The sequence below is a fragment of the Peromyscus californicus genome, unplaced genomic scaffold (genome assembly GCF_007827085.1).
Source record: "Peromyscus californicus insignis strain IS unplaced genomic scaffold, ASM782708v3 Scaffold_15__1_contigs__length_86483966, whole genome shotgun sequence".
In the NCBI taxonomy this organism is placed as follows: Eukaryota; Metazoa; Chordata; class Mammalia; order Rodentia; family Cricetidae; genus Peromyscus; species Peromyscus californicus.
In genome coordinates, this window is record NW_026294447.1 from 62643352 (window position 1) to 62657856 (window position 14505).

Consider the following 14505-nt stretch of genomic DNA (forward strand, 5'->3'; position numbering starts at 1 on the left):
ATGTGGTGGCATGTGCTTGTAACCCTAGCACAGGGAAGACAGAGATATGAGGATCCCTGGGGCTTGTTGGCTAACTGGTGACAGCCAGTGAGCTCCAGGTTCAGTGAGAGACCTTGTCTAAAAAAATAAGGAGAGTTCACTTTCCCACACCACATAGATTCCCTGCATCTTGACCCACCAGGTAGCCCTGCTCCTTCCCATCCCACAGGCCTCCCAGCTTCATACTTCCCTCCCTTGAGAGTTCAATCCCACAACCACTGGTCGACTCAAGAGCATCTAGACTTGGAGAGCCGTTCCATAAGGTGCTGGGGGAGAGGGGCAGTAAGGGGTGTGCTGACCTTTTGATAGAGATTGTTAGCAGAGGGTGTAGCCAAGTCTCAAAAGAAAACCAGGGATAGAACCTGCAGCCCTCCATGACAGTCCCACAGAGGAAAGCATCTCAACACTCTAGTGAACATTGTACATACCTCCACCAAAATCAGAAGGATGACTTGAATAAAAAGACAGGCAGACAAATTCAACCCCAAACTACTTTAGATGTTAAAGTCCCAGAGAGGAAACAAAAGTAACATGAAGAGCTATGACAATGTATACCCCTCAAATTGCTAATTCCATCGTGAGAATGACCTGGAAGAACTCCCTGACAAAGAGTTCGAAATAATGATTATAACTGTGTTCAAACCATTTAAAGAAGATAAGGAAATGCTCCAAGAGAAAAGTATCAAGGATCTGAGTGAGATATCAATGAAAGTTGTGAAAATAGAGTTCAATCAAGAGGTAGAACTTGGGGCTGGAGAGACGGCTCAGTGGTTAAGAGCACTGGTTGCTCTTCCAGAGGTCCTGAGTTCAATTCCCAGCAACCACATGGTGGCTCACAACCATCTGTAATGAGATCTGGTGCCCTCTTCTGGCCTGCAGACAGAACATTGTATACATAATAAATAATTCTAAAAAAAAAAAAAAAAAAAGAATAATAAAAAAAGAGGTAGAACTCCTGAAGAGAACCCAAGTTAAAATGATTCTGGAAATGAAAAAAGTCAATAAACCAAATGAAAACTTCATTTGAAAGACTCACCAATAGAATGATCATGTGGAAAGCCTGTCAACCCTGGATGACAAAGAAGAGGAATTGGTTTATTAATTAAAGTTAATGATAAATGAAAGTAATGAACAGAGTGTGGGTATGATTTGGGACACTGCAGAAAGACCCAACCTTCAAATTGTAAGTATAGAAGAAGGAGAATACCACAACAAAGGCATAGAAATATCTTCAGTAAAAAGTCATACAAGAAAAAATTTCCAAACCTAGAGAAGGAGATGTCCATGTAGACACAAGAGGCCTACAGAACACCAAATAGACAGAACCAGAAAATAAAGCTCCATAACACATTATAGTTTAAACATTACAAATACAAAATCAAGAATGGGGATTAGAAGCTGCAAGAGAGAAAGGTCCAGTTATTTACAAAGGCAAATTCATCTACCTCATTAACAGTAATACTTGATTATTCAATAGAAACTTAAGAAAATATCTATCTATCTATCTATCTATCTATCTATCTATCTATCTATTATTTTATGTGTATGGGTCTTTTTCCTGCATGCATGCTTGTGTACCACATGCATAAGGTGTCCACAGAGGCCAGAAAAGGGCATTGAATCATGTGTAACTGGAGTTACAAATGGTTGCTAGCTGCTGTGTGGTACTAGGAATCAAATCCAAGGTCTTTGCAAGAGCAACAAATGCTCTCAACTACTGAGTCATCTCTCCAGCCCCTCAGTAGAAACTATTAAGGCCAGATGCCTGGAAAGACATATTCCAAATTCTGAAAGATCCCAACTCTAAACCCAGAGTATTATACCCAGAAAAATTATTAAATTCAAGGAGAAATTAAAATTTTCCACAGCAAAAACAGATTAGAGGTGTTTGTGACACTGGCCAGCTCTGCAGAGGATTCTGGAAGTAATGCTTGAGACAGAAGAGAAAGATAAACACACATGAGGGGAAACGGACTAAATCAAGCATGAAGAGGTGTGGGGATGGGGAAGTGCTGGGGTGTGAGGAGGCTTAACCGAAGTGGGGGGTACATGGAGGGCTGCCCTCAAACCTGCAAACCTTCAGCACAAGGAAAAACTTAATTTGAGGGGATAGTAGAACACAGGCAATATGAAAATAGAGGGAGAGAGTTTCTTTTTCCTCTCTCTCTCTCTCTCTCTCTCTCTCTCTCTCTCTCTCTCTCTCTCCCTCTCCCTCCCTCCCTTTCTTCCTCCCCTCCCTTCCTTTCTTTCTTCTTCCTCCTCCTCCTTTTTTTTTTTTTTTGAGACAGGGTTTCTCTATGTGACAGCTCTGGTTGTAGCTAGAGTTTTCCTGCCTGGCCCACAGTCAGGACAAATCTCTCTCACCTGCCAGTCCCACAGCCGCTCAGACCCGACCAAGTAAACACAGAGACTTATATTGGTTACTAACTGTATGGCCGTGGCAGACTTCTTGCTAATTGTTCTTATAGCTTAAATTAATCCATTTCTATTAATCTATACCTTGCCACATGGCTTGTGGCTTACCGGCATCTTCACATGCTGTTTGCCATCGTGGCGGCTGGCAGTGTCTCTCTGACTCAGCCTTCCACTTCCCAGCTTTATTCTCCTCCTTGTCCCGCCTATACTTCCTGCCTGGCCACTGGCCAATCAGTGTTTTATTTATTGACCAATCAGCAACACACTTGACATACAGACCATCCCACAGCATCTGGTGGTTCTGGATCTCACTTTGTAGACCAGGCTGGTCTCGAACTCACAGAACTCCACCTGCCTCTACCTCCTGTGTGCTGGAATTAAAGGTGTGCACCATCATGCCTGGCAGGAGGGGGTTTTCAGTGTTAAAGATTTAAGTGTGGAATGAGGGGCTGGGGGACTGGGGAGCAGAGAGGGTAAAGGTTAGGTTAGCCAAAGCTAGGGATCCATGAAGAAGCCTTATGGGAATTCACTACACTGTAAGCTAGCTAACATTATTTGAACTAAGTATATGCCTGGGTGAACAATGTTGCTCTCAAGAAATGGGTTAGGTTGGGTGTGGTGGCACATGCTTTTAGTCCTAGCACTCAGGAGGCAGAGGCAGGAGGATCTTTGATTTCAAGATGGATCTTGCACGCTACAGTATCATCCTGCCCAGTAAGATGTGCCCACTGCCCACTGGTACAATAGCCGACAGGATGGTTATGGGGGTAACCAAGTGCTTTCTGACTGGGTTTGAGGCCTGTTCCACAGGAAGGAACTTCATGTCTGATACCTGGTCAAAAGCCAATGACCAGCGAGATTGTAGGTCCTGTGCGGGGAATCTAGTCTTGTCATGTTAGACGCTCAAACCACCTTCTACACAGGTATGTGTACACTCACAGGTTTGTGTGGCTCAAACCACCTTCTACACAGGTATGTGTACACTCACAGGTTTGTGTGGTTCTCAGCTGTGGTTGGAGAAGCCCCTTTTTGTGGTGGCTGGTGGTTAATGCAGATTCATAACTGGCCAAACTGCCCCTTACAAACAACATCTACATAAGCCTCCCCTATCCAGGGCTCAGGGAACATGGAGGAGGGGGTGAAAAGCAGGTGAGAGGTAGCAGATGGGAGGCGTGCTATGCGGTGCCGGCTTCTGAACGTGACATGGCCACTGCACACAGCATCTCTCGTCCTTTTCTCGGTCGTCCACCAGGACTAGACGGTGAGACCTGGTTGCTGAAGATCCACTTATTTTGGCTGCAGAGCTTAGAAAAATCCATCTGGACTGGCCAGGAACTCTTTCCTGCTGACTAGCTTTCAGAGTACTGGAGCTGCTATGCCACCTGTTGTGTGTGTGTGTGTGTGTGTGTGTGTGTGTGTGTGTGTGTGTGTGGCATCAGTGGTGTCACCCAGAGCTGGATTGAAACAAGAGCAAGTCAGTCACACTCCCCTTGGTGGGGGAGCTATTAGCTAGCAGTTGGCTGCTCAGGGAGGGGACGCCACTCTCCTTTGGGGACATGACCTCTGGTAGGCTGCCCATGGCCCAGTGGATGCCACCATGCTTATGTGCATGTGGGCATCACTAATTGAACTTTGATTATTAATAATAATAATGGTAATAATAAAAGACTCACATGCATGTGGACATCACTAACTGGAGTTTGAGTAATAATAATAATGATGATAATAATAATAAAAGGGAGACATGGGGAGCACTACAAGAAGTTGGAGGGAAGTAGTGGCAGGCGGATATGATCAAAATACATTGTCCATAGATATGTATGAAAAATTTAAAGAATAAATAGGGGCTGGACAGATGGCTCAATGGTTAAGAGCACCCTCACACAGACATACATGCAGGCAAAACATCAGTGCACTAAATAAAAAAGATTAAAAAAGAATAAATAAAAGCATTTTAAAAATAAAGTGAAAGGTGATTGAAGAAGACACACAGCGTTGACCTCTGACCCACACATACAAACACATACACGAACATGTACACACATAAAACACACACAGACATGCTCACTTCAGCAGCACATATACTAAAAGTGGAACAATACAGAGAAGATTAACATGGCCTCTGAGCAAAGATGACATGCAAATTCTTAAGGTGTGCCATAAAAACCCACACACTATAAATAAATGAATAAATAAGTATGTAAATGTGGGACACTTGCCACAGACAGGGAATAGTGATCTCTTTGATTTCCTGCTGATTCTTCATCCTTTCTCATCTTCTCTCCGCCCCCCCCTCCCCCGCGCCCCTCTCCCCCAGCACCTTCATACGGCGGCCTCTGGGCTCTGAGCATTCCTGGGGCTGCCATGTGAATCTGGTTGACTCGCATGCCGCCCCATGCCCATTCCGCCCCATGCCCGCCCACTGCGGCCTTAGCTTTGGGCCTGAACTTACCACCTCCACGAGCTGTTCCCGATCCTGTATCATCTCTTTCTCTTTTCCTCTGGACCTTGTCAGTTTAGTTACTGGTCACAGGCACTTACCCGGGTTCACATTTTGGCTGTGATCTCCTTACCATGTGACCTGATCGCCCCATGCCTCCGTCTCCTCATCTGAGAGCTGGGGCTTTTACTGGGAGCGCTGGGATGCGGCAGCAGCCTCTTGGGAGGGGCCAGAGAAGCATCTGGCTTTGTTACCAGATTCTGCCTTGGTGGGATTTGGGGAGAACACTGGTGAGTGCACGTGTTCAACCTTCAAGTTTGAGTGCAAGACTCAAAAATGTCTGCATTTGCCAGAGCCTGTTTGTGTCTGGAGAGGGTCTCCCTGTGTAGCCCAGGCTGCCCTCAGACGCGGGATCCTTCCGCCTCAGCTTCCCATAGGCTTGTACGGCCCCTCCCGGCAGGACTGACTTGGATAAGACTTCAATCTTACTCAACGGCCAAGGAATATTATGGATAAAAGAATAAGTACTTTTTACCAGTCAACAAGCTGCTCTTGGAAGCATTCGTGCTGACCAGAACTTGGCATGGAAACCAAAGCCTCTTGGTGCAATCAGTGCTGCGAAAATTTGATTAGGTGAAATTAATACAATTGATAGTCATAACGGCAGTAGAAGCCATGAGGTCACCCTTTGCTCTGGGTGAGCACTGTGTGAATTCAGTTTCATTGTAGAAAATTGATGTGGCAAGGATTTTATTTGCCGTTTACAATCACGATCAAGAGGAACGGCCTCGTGGTTCAGCAGCATTGATGGATGCCCCCTTTGGATTGTTTGGACTCTGGACACGGGAAAGAGGCCTTCTGGGAATCAGCCGGTGTTATCGCATTTCAGGAGCAGGAACAAGGGGAGAGGCAGAATTTCACGGAGACCTCTTCGGTCACATCCTCTGGTCACATCTGGCTGTGGTGGAGGAGGGCTATAGGCTATGTGTTCCCTTCCCAGTACTAGGAATGGGCTTCAGGTGCTTGCACACACAGGTGAGTCCTAGGAGGAGAGGCCATGCCCCTGAGAGGAGACAGAAGTCGGGTAAAACTGCCGCAGTGGGGCAAACCGGCTTGATTGAGTCTGGCTGGGTGGGGCTGGCGAGATGCAGTGATGCAGAGAGGCCACGAGAGGGCGCCCAAGCACCGTCATTCGGCCACTGAAGGCTGAGCAGCCGCTGCAGGGCCTGAGGCTGACCTGCCTGCCAGTGTTGACAGGACCCTGACAAGACTCGGATGACCCCAAAGTTGAGCACGCCTCGGCCTGCCGGGGTCTGGGCCAATCTCTTGATCAAATCCTGATCTTCATCTAAGCTGGTGCTGTGGAGTTGCCTGCTCCCTGCCGGCATGCAATGAAGACATTTTAGGCAGAAGAGACCTCACTGGGAATAGTCTAAGGACATTGTCCGGGCAGAGGCCCAGTAGCTGCTGCAGGAGATGCAAGAAGCCAAGGGAGCAGCCTCCTGTTGGAGGAAGGGCATGATGGCAACCACAAGAGGACGTGGGACTCGTACCTGCAATCCAGAGGACTCACGTGATTAGCGGAAGAGAGTGGGGCTATGTGGGGACTTAGGCTAAAATATATGTCTTGTTGGAAGCAAGTTAGGATCAATAAATTCCATAAATGAGTTGGATGGCTCCCAGAGCAATCACCATAAAATGACAAAGCATAATGTTCGAAACCAGCAGAAGCCGGGCGGTGGTCGTGCACGCCTTTAATCCCAGCACTCAGGAGGCAGAAGCAGGTGGATCTCAGTGAGTTCAAGGCCAGCTTGGTCTTCAGAGCGAGATCCGGGACAGCCAGGACAGCACAGAGAAACCCTGTCTCAAAAAACCAAATATCTATCTATCTATCTATCTATCTATCTATCTATCTATCTATCTATCTATCTATCTATCGGGAGGCAGGATGAACACAGGAAGGAAATAGAAAATGCCATGAACAAGAAAATTCCACAATGAGACTAAGACACAAGACCCTGGTAACGACAGCAAAAGTGACGACTTAAACTGACCACTCAGAAGAGGTTCATGTGTTGAAGAACCATCCTACACCAGTGTGACTTTACAGTTAAAACCTACAGCTAAAAACACAGGGCCTTGGGGGTAAAGTGCTTGCCTAACGAGTGTGGAGACCCCAGTTCAAATCCTCAGAGCCTGCACAGAGCTGGGTGTGGTAACCTGTGTCTGTAACCCCAATGCTCCTAAGGTAATGACAGGATCCCCGGAAACGTGCACCCCGACTATCCTGGTGTGCGCCGTTGTGAAGGCGGAGGTGAGGACTGACACCTGAGGGTGTCCTTTGACCTCCACGTGTGCCGGTGTCATGTGTGTGTCCGCCTCTGAGGCTTTTGGAGGTACGGAAGGACCTTGACCCACTTTCCCTGCACTCCAGATGCCTCCTGGTCCGGTAGCGCACACAGTGATGTAACGGACACTAGGGGGCGTCTAAGCTCCACGCTCCGGGGACCCGGCAGGTGCACAGGCTGCTGAGGCCCCACAAGTTCACCTGCCGGTGTGACCCGATGGCCCTGACAAGCCCTACAGCTGTGCCTGGCCACAGTGGTACCCTGGTTGGCAAGAGGTCTCTCACCAGCCCTTAGAAACCCAACAAGTCCTGGAGATACAATGCAGGTAGGAGGGGTGTCCCCTCATTCTGTGACACCCCATTAACACCCTCTCACCTCAGTCATAAACCATTTTTGCTCTTGGTGTGGCCATGTGTCCGTCCACATGGGAAATGGGAGCTCAGCCTTCCCAGGGGCCTGGCTCTGGCCTTGGGATCCATTGCCAGTAACTGGGCACTTACCCCGCACAGAGCCTCGGGACTACCACAGGGGTACATGAGCCTCACCTCAGGGTGCCCTCCACTACCTTTGGTATAAACCTGCAGCCCTGACATGACCACCAAGTACAGGGCACACACCCCTTGGCTTCTTGGATAGATGGGACACACACCACACGCACAGCCAGGGGATGACCATGAGGGGAGCCTGAGTTTCGGGCTGGCTTCCCCAAACTGCAGTTTAAGTCTGCGACCCCAACTTGATCACCAAGAGGGCTTGTGCCCTCTCCTACCTCAAGTAGACCGGGCCGTCCCTTTTCATCCGCTGCGACAAGAGCGACTGTGAGCAGCAGGTGTAGTGCTCCAGTGGCCACACGGTGGCAGCAGAGCTCCGCTCCCGTGGACACCAAACAGGTGCTTGGTTGGTCCTGGGAGGTCGCGGCCTGACCATGGTGGGGCCTGTGGGGCCCAACACGTGCTCTTCTTCTACCCTAAAGTAGGATCGGTTCTCACCTAATACAGACTTGACTCTAAACATCCCAGAATCGCCACACCTTGGCTCTAGATTCAGTGGTGACCTTCTCTCAGACTGACCAGGATTCAGGGAATCCTGGCCGATAGTGAGACTGTAGAATCACCGTACAAACTCTGGAACCCTTCACCCTGTTTCTACCAGTGTTCGCCTCTATCCCTGCCTCAATCATTTATGGTAATGTGAACAGTTGTGTGGGGGCTTCCGTGGGGAGGATGAGAGACACAGGTGTGTAAGTGCATGCAAGCGTGCGTGCGCGTACACAGACACACACACAGACACACACAGACACAGACACAGACACAGACACACACACACACACACACACACACACACACACACACACACACACACGTGTACTTTCTCTGAGCCTGTGTCCGTCACCTGAGTGTCCACCTGGCTGGGTGGAGCCCATTCTTTGAGCTTGGCTTGGCAGAGCATGCAGTGGTGCATCTAGCCACCAGGGGGCACACGAGCTGCGCACTGTGCTCCTTGTGGAGCCTCAGCAGGTGTACCGGGTGTGAGTTGACCTGCCAGTGTGACCTGACGCAGCAGACCCAGGGCAGGGACTGACCGTGCTCTCTCAGTGCGAGATACTGGGTTTCCCATCAGACCCCAGAAACTCAACGGCCCGCAAGAAAGTCCAGGTGGGGTTGGCTGGAGACCCGGGTCCTCAGTGTTCCTTAACTCTGTCAAAATCTCGTGTCAGGCACCCTCTTTGTGCCTGGTGCGGCCACGTGCCCGCGTGGAGTGTGGAGTCTAGCCTGCTAAGGAGCCTGGCTTGGGCCTTGGAACCTGCTGACAGTAACCGTGCACATGATCGCGGACAGAGCCTGGCTGGGCATTACCGCCGTGAGAGGGACACGAACCTCTGGGTGTGTAAGCCTGCATCCCTACCTCGACCACCAAGTACAGGGCATGCGCATTTCCTCTACCCTTAGATAGATGGGACACGTGTTCCTTCCCACCATAACAGGGCATGCGCCCTCTCCCACACCAGGGAAAGGAACTACTGACCCCACCTGCCTTGAGACAGCAGCCCTTCCCCGACCTGCCTTAACAAGAGCTTCCCGAGGGCGGTGAGTGCCATTCTGCCAGTGGCCACACGGTGTCAGTAGAGCCTCGCTCGTGCAGGCCCCGGTCTCCCGCAGGTTCGAAGCCGCAGGGCTGTGCGGGAGCGGCGTGACCGCAGAAGACACCAGCTCAGCCCAGGGTCCTTCCTTCCTTCCTTGGCCCAGACTCAACTCTAAACGCCCCAGAACGTCCAGACTTTGGCTCCAGACTCAGTGGTGACCCTCTCCCGGACTGACATCCGTGACCCACCACCGCTTGTGAACAATTGTGCAGGGCCTCAGTGGGGGAGGATTAGAGACACGGATGTGTAAACATGCACACACACACACACACACACACACACACACACACACACACACACGTCATGTGCACTCTCTGAGTATGTTTTTGTCACCTCTACCTGAGAGTCCTCCCGGCTGGGTGGGTGGGGCCAATTCTTTTTTTTAATTGAAAATATGTTTTTTATACAATACATTCTGATCGGGATTCCCCTCCACATCTCTTCCCAGATACTACCTGCCTGTCCACCCATCCAACTTTCTCTCTTTAGAAAAAAACAGGTAAACAGACAAAAAATAAATGAACCAGAATAAAACAAAACAGAAAAAAGCACCAGAAACACACACACACACACACACACACACACACACACACACACACACACACCATAAAATTAAAATAAAAAATTGGAAATCATAATATACAAACAAAAGACCAGTGTATTAAAAAAAGCCCAAACAAAATCATTATGAGACAAACAAACAAACAAAAAACCCAACAACAACAACACCCTCCAGAAATACCAGTGAGCTTGTTTTGTGCTGGCCGTCTACTGCTGGGCCCGGGGGCCGCCATCAAGTGTGGTTGGTATACCCAGTGAGACTCCATTGGAGGAAACTAATTCTCCCTTTGTGAGCAGCTGTCAAATGAAGAGAGCTTCTGGATTAGGGACGGGGACTTGTGTCCACTTCCCCTCAGTGATGAGAGCCCATCTGGCTTGAACCTGTGCAGGCCCTGTGCATGCTGCCACGGTCTCTCCGAGTTCATATGTGTGCCAGGCATGTTGTGTCCGGAAGGCCTGGTTTCCTTTGCATCCTCCGTCCCTCCTGCCTCCTCTTGTGCATAGCTCCCTGAGCCCTGAGGCGAGGGGTTTGATGAAGACATCCCACGTAAGACTGAGCGTCCCAAGATCCTCACCCTCAACACACTGTCCAGTTGCAGGTTTCTGTCTTAGTTCTCATCTCCTGCTTGACGAAGCTTCTCTGGTGATGGCTGAGCAAGACGCTGGCCTACGAGTATAGCAAAATATTGTTAGGCGTCATTTTATCACTGTGTTTATTTAGCAGAACAGTAGCATTTGGTTTTCTCCTAGGTCCACGGCCTGTGCAGTCTCAGGTGTTTGGCCACCTGAGCAGTGTTAGACATGGGTCCCATCTCACGGAGGGGATGATGGCTGGTCACTCCCACGACTTCTGTGCCTCTCTTGCACCAGTGTGTCTTGCAGATAGGTCACAACGGTAGATGGAAGGGTTTGCAGCCGGGTTGGTGTTTACTCTTCTTCTGTGGTGCCTTGCAGAGTACCTTCCGGTCCCATGAGCTAGTCAGTAGGCACAGGCACAACTTCCCATGTTCAGTGAGATGGATAGGTGTTATTTTCAGCAGCAAGGCCTGACTATAGTTTGTGGAGAGCAACCAATAGCCTTGGAAGTTACCCGACCTGTTTGGGGTTTTCCATGGGACTCTTTTGGCCAATAGCTCAATTAGACAAAACCCTTTCCTGGTACTTGAAGTTTTGCTTGGTGGTGCGAAGTGGCGTGCTAGGCTTTGTATCTCCCGTTATTTGGTGATTCCATTCAGATTTCTTTCATACACACACACACACACACACACACACACACACACACACACACACCTTCAAATGAGGGGGTGGTGCCAAGTTTTGAATCTGGCTTGGAGAGCATGCCATGGTGCATTTGTCCACCAGGGGGCACCTGAGCTCTGCACTGTGGTCATAGTGGAGCTTCAGCAGGTGTACCAGGTGCTTAGGCAATTGTGCTAATGTGAACTGACCCCACAAGGCACTGGCCAGCCCCAGGACTGGCCCTAACCATGTTTCCTCAGTGCCAGACACCAGATTGCAAAGTATCACCAGGCCCTAGGAACCCAACAGGTCTTAGAGACAGGTACAGGTGGGGGTGGCTGGAGCTGCTGGCCCTGGGTGTCTCCTAATTCTGTTGACATTTTTCCTCAGTCATAAATCCTCCCCCCCTCTTGCCTGGTATGTCCCCATGCATCTGTGTGGAATGTGGGAATCTAGAGGGCCCGGGAGCCTGCCTTGGGGCTTTTATACTGTGGCCAGTGCATTGTGCACACGGCCATGCACAGTCTTGGGGGAAACCGTGAAGAGGACATGAGCCTTGGACTCTCTCCCAAACTGTGGTACAAGTCTGAACTCACAACTTGATCACCCAAACCCGGGCATGTATCCCTATTTACCTCAGCTCAGTGGTTTTCAGCCTCCCTAATGCCACAACCCTTTACTACAGTCCCTCATGTTGTGGTGACCCCAACCATAAAATTATTTTTGTTGCTACTTTGTAACTGTAATTTTGATACTGTTTTGAATCATGATGTAAATATTTGATATGCAGGGTATCTGGTATGTGACCCTCGCGAAAGGGTTATTTGACCCCCAAAGGGGTCATGACCCACAGGTTGAGAATCACCGCTTTAGCTGGCCTGCCCCGCCCCACCTGCCCTGACAAGAGCCTCCTGTGTGCTGCAGAGAGAATGTCACCAACGGCCACATGGTGGCAGCAGAGATTGGCTCCTGAGGGCATCATCGTGCTACAAGCTGGGAGCTGATGGGCTGGGAGGCCACAGTCTGACCTCAGTGGGCAGGTGGAGCCTAGCCCAGGCTCAGCATCATGTGAGGACGGTGTGAACTCAGACCCTGTCTCCAGACTTAGTGGTGACTTACTTCCAAGCTGACTACAGCTTGGCTAATTACAAAGACCTTATGGGCATGGGACTGTAAAACCAAAAACCTGGGCTTGCCTGTCAATACTATTTCCACCAGTGTGTACATTTATCATGTCATACCATCATGGGTGATACATGAGCAGTTAACCGGGGCCTCAGTGGTCACGACTAGGGACACTGGTGTGTAAACATGAACACACACACATGGCATTTGCATGTGCACTCTTCTCTCTGTGCCTGTTTTAGGTCACCTGTACTCAAAGCACACCTGGCTGGGTGGAGCCAAGTTTCTGAATCTGGCATGCAATGACATCTATGGTCACCAGGGGGCACACGAGCTCTGCAGTATGGTTACTCTGGGGACTCAGCAAGTACACATGGGGCTGGGGCATCACTGGTCCACCTGTGCCTCGATCAGCCCCAGGGCTAGGCCTGACCACATCCCCAGGTCTTGTTGGCATAGGGGGTCCCAACAGGCTCCAGGAAGCTAACAGCCTAGCAAAACTTCAAGTACCAGGAATGGGTTATGTCTGAAGATGGTGGGACAGGTACACAGGGGTCAAGGGCCTGGAGGTGTGCCCCTGGAGCAGGGTGTAAGACTGTACCCCCAATCTGGCCACCAAGAATAGGGCACATGCCCCCATCCACCCTAAGTAGGTGGGGCATGTGCTTCCTTCCAAAATTACCAGATAGCAGTGCACCCTTTAGACATTAGCTGGACGGGCAGGTGGCCCCTCACAGCCTGACAAAACCTCCCTGCCCCCATCATCCCCAGGGAGGGTGTGTGCTGTGGGTGCAATGCTGCCAATGGCCACACGGGGGCAGCAGAGTTTGCTTGTGGGGCTTGCCTGCCCAGTGCCAGCTCTGAGTGACTGGGCTGGATGGGTGGGTAGGGGGTGTCTTCTGACTATAGTGGTCACTGTGGAGACTAGGTTAGGCTCTGCTCCTGCTTGAAAACAGACTCGGTCTGGGTTGTTCTCTGGTTGAGCTGGGCACTGGGCACAGTCTGTGCCTTTGTTCTGAGCCGTGGAGGGCTGAGCTTATGCCCGTGGCTAGCACTCCCACGGAGGTCAGAACTTGGACATCTCTGAGCTGGTGGACCTGGGACACTAAGTGAAGGGTTGAGACAAGACATGGGAAGGCCCTCAGCTGCCTACCTGGCTCACTTGCTGCCCTGGGAGGGCAGCCTGGTTTGCCGGCCACATGGGCATTCAGTAAACAGTCTGGCTGGAAAGATCAGGCTGTCTGCAAGATAGGGGCATAGGTTTGAGGTGCTCGGGTCTGTGGGAGCCTTCAGGGCCATGCTTCTGTGATCCTCATCTTTAAGCTCCTGTGCTTGAAATTAGGCATGGTGAACCCACTTGGCCCGCCCTTCTGGCTTGGGTTTGTTTCTGTTTGTTCTTCTTGAGAGGCATGCATGTCTACCGTCCTGAGATTTCTTTTGTCAACCCTAAGGCCAGACTCCCACAGTTCCTAGCCTCCCCCAGCCATGTCACCGCCACAGGTCCACCTATGTATTATGCCTTATGCTGCCTAAGTTGGAAACCTCGGCTCATAAAACAGGCCATAAGAAAGCCAGCAGGCATGTCTATATCTCGGACTCTGCCCATCAGTGCTGTTCTCCAGGGACCTGGTGTCCCCAGCCCTGGCCAGAGCCCTAGCCTATGACACCAGAAAGAGTCTCATGCAGCTGCAGTGCAGTAAGACATTCAAGGCCAAGGCCCAAGTGCCTCTGCTGCTACCAGTGTGGCAGGCAGACCCTGGGACCCCTCCTGAAGCAGGAAATGGGGCTCCAACCTTCATCTCTTCTCTGGAGCATCTGTCTAGCAAGAAAGATGGGACCAAAGGGCCGTTGGCACCCTTCCAATCAGGCTGGTCCTTCCAGCTTCTGAATGGGAGCCCGGGTAGGTGGCAAGAGCTGCCCAGGGCTGGGGAGCCATAGCCTGGTCACAGTGGAACTGTGTGGAGCCCAACACCCTGAATGGAAGTCGCTGTATCCTAACCACCCGGGACGTTGCCATCCTGGCCTGTGATCGTGTGTTTCCTGCGGGGCTGTGAGGCCTCAGGAGAGCTGGCGTCCAACAGGGACACAAGGGGATCCAGTGGGTTTCCACTGATCAGACAGCATCCTGCGCCAGACAGAGCTGCGGAGAGGGGGGTCCCTGGCCTGCCCAGTGTGGGTCCTCTGACCAGTTCACG

At 50.5% G+C, this 14505-nt stretch overlaps 1 long non-coding RNA gene and 1 other non-coding gene across 2 annotated transcripts in view; both read left to right on the top strand.

Moving 5' to 3' along the window:
- The first annotated feature begins 4514 nt into the window (after positions 1-4514).
- Positions 4515-4621, top strand: LOC128111290 (U6 spliceosomal RNA). The gene has a single exon (XR_008218556.1). It is a non-coding gene; the product is annotated as a U6 spliceosomal RNA (small nuclear RNA).
- A 918-nt stretch (positions 4622-5539) lies between these two features.
- LOC128111020 (uncharacterized) overlaps positions 5540-14505 on the top strand; it is an 85522-nt gene continuing 76556 nt past the window's right edge. The window contains exons 1-2 of the long non-coding RNA XR_008218443.1: positions 5540-6467; positions 6842-7567. This is a non-coding gene — a long non-coding RNA (uncharacterized LOC128111020). The remainder of the gene's footprint in view (positions 6468-6841; positions 7568-14505) is intronic.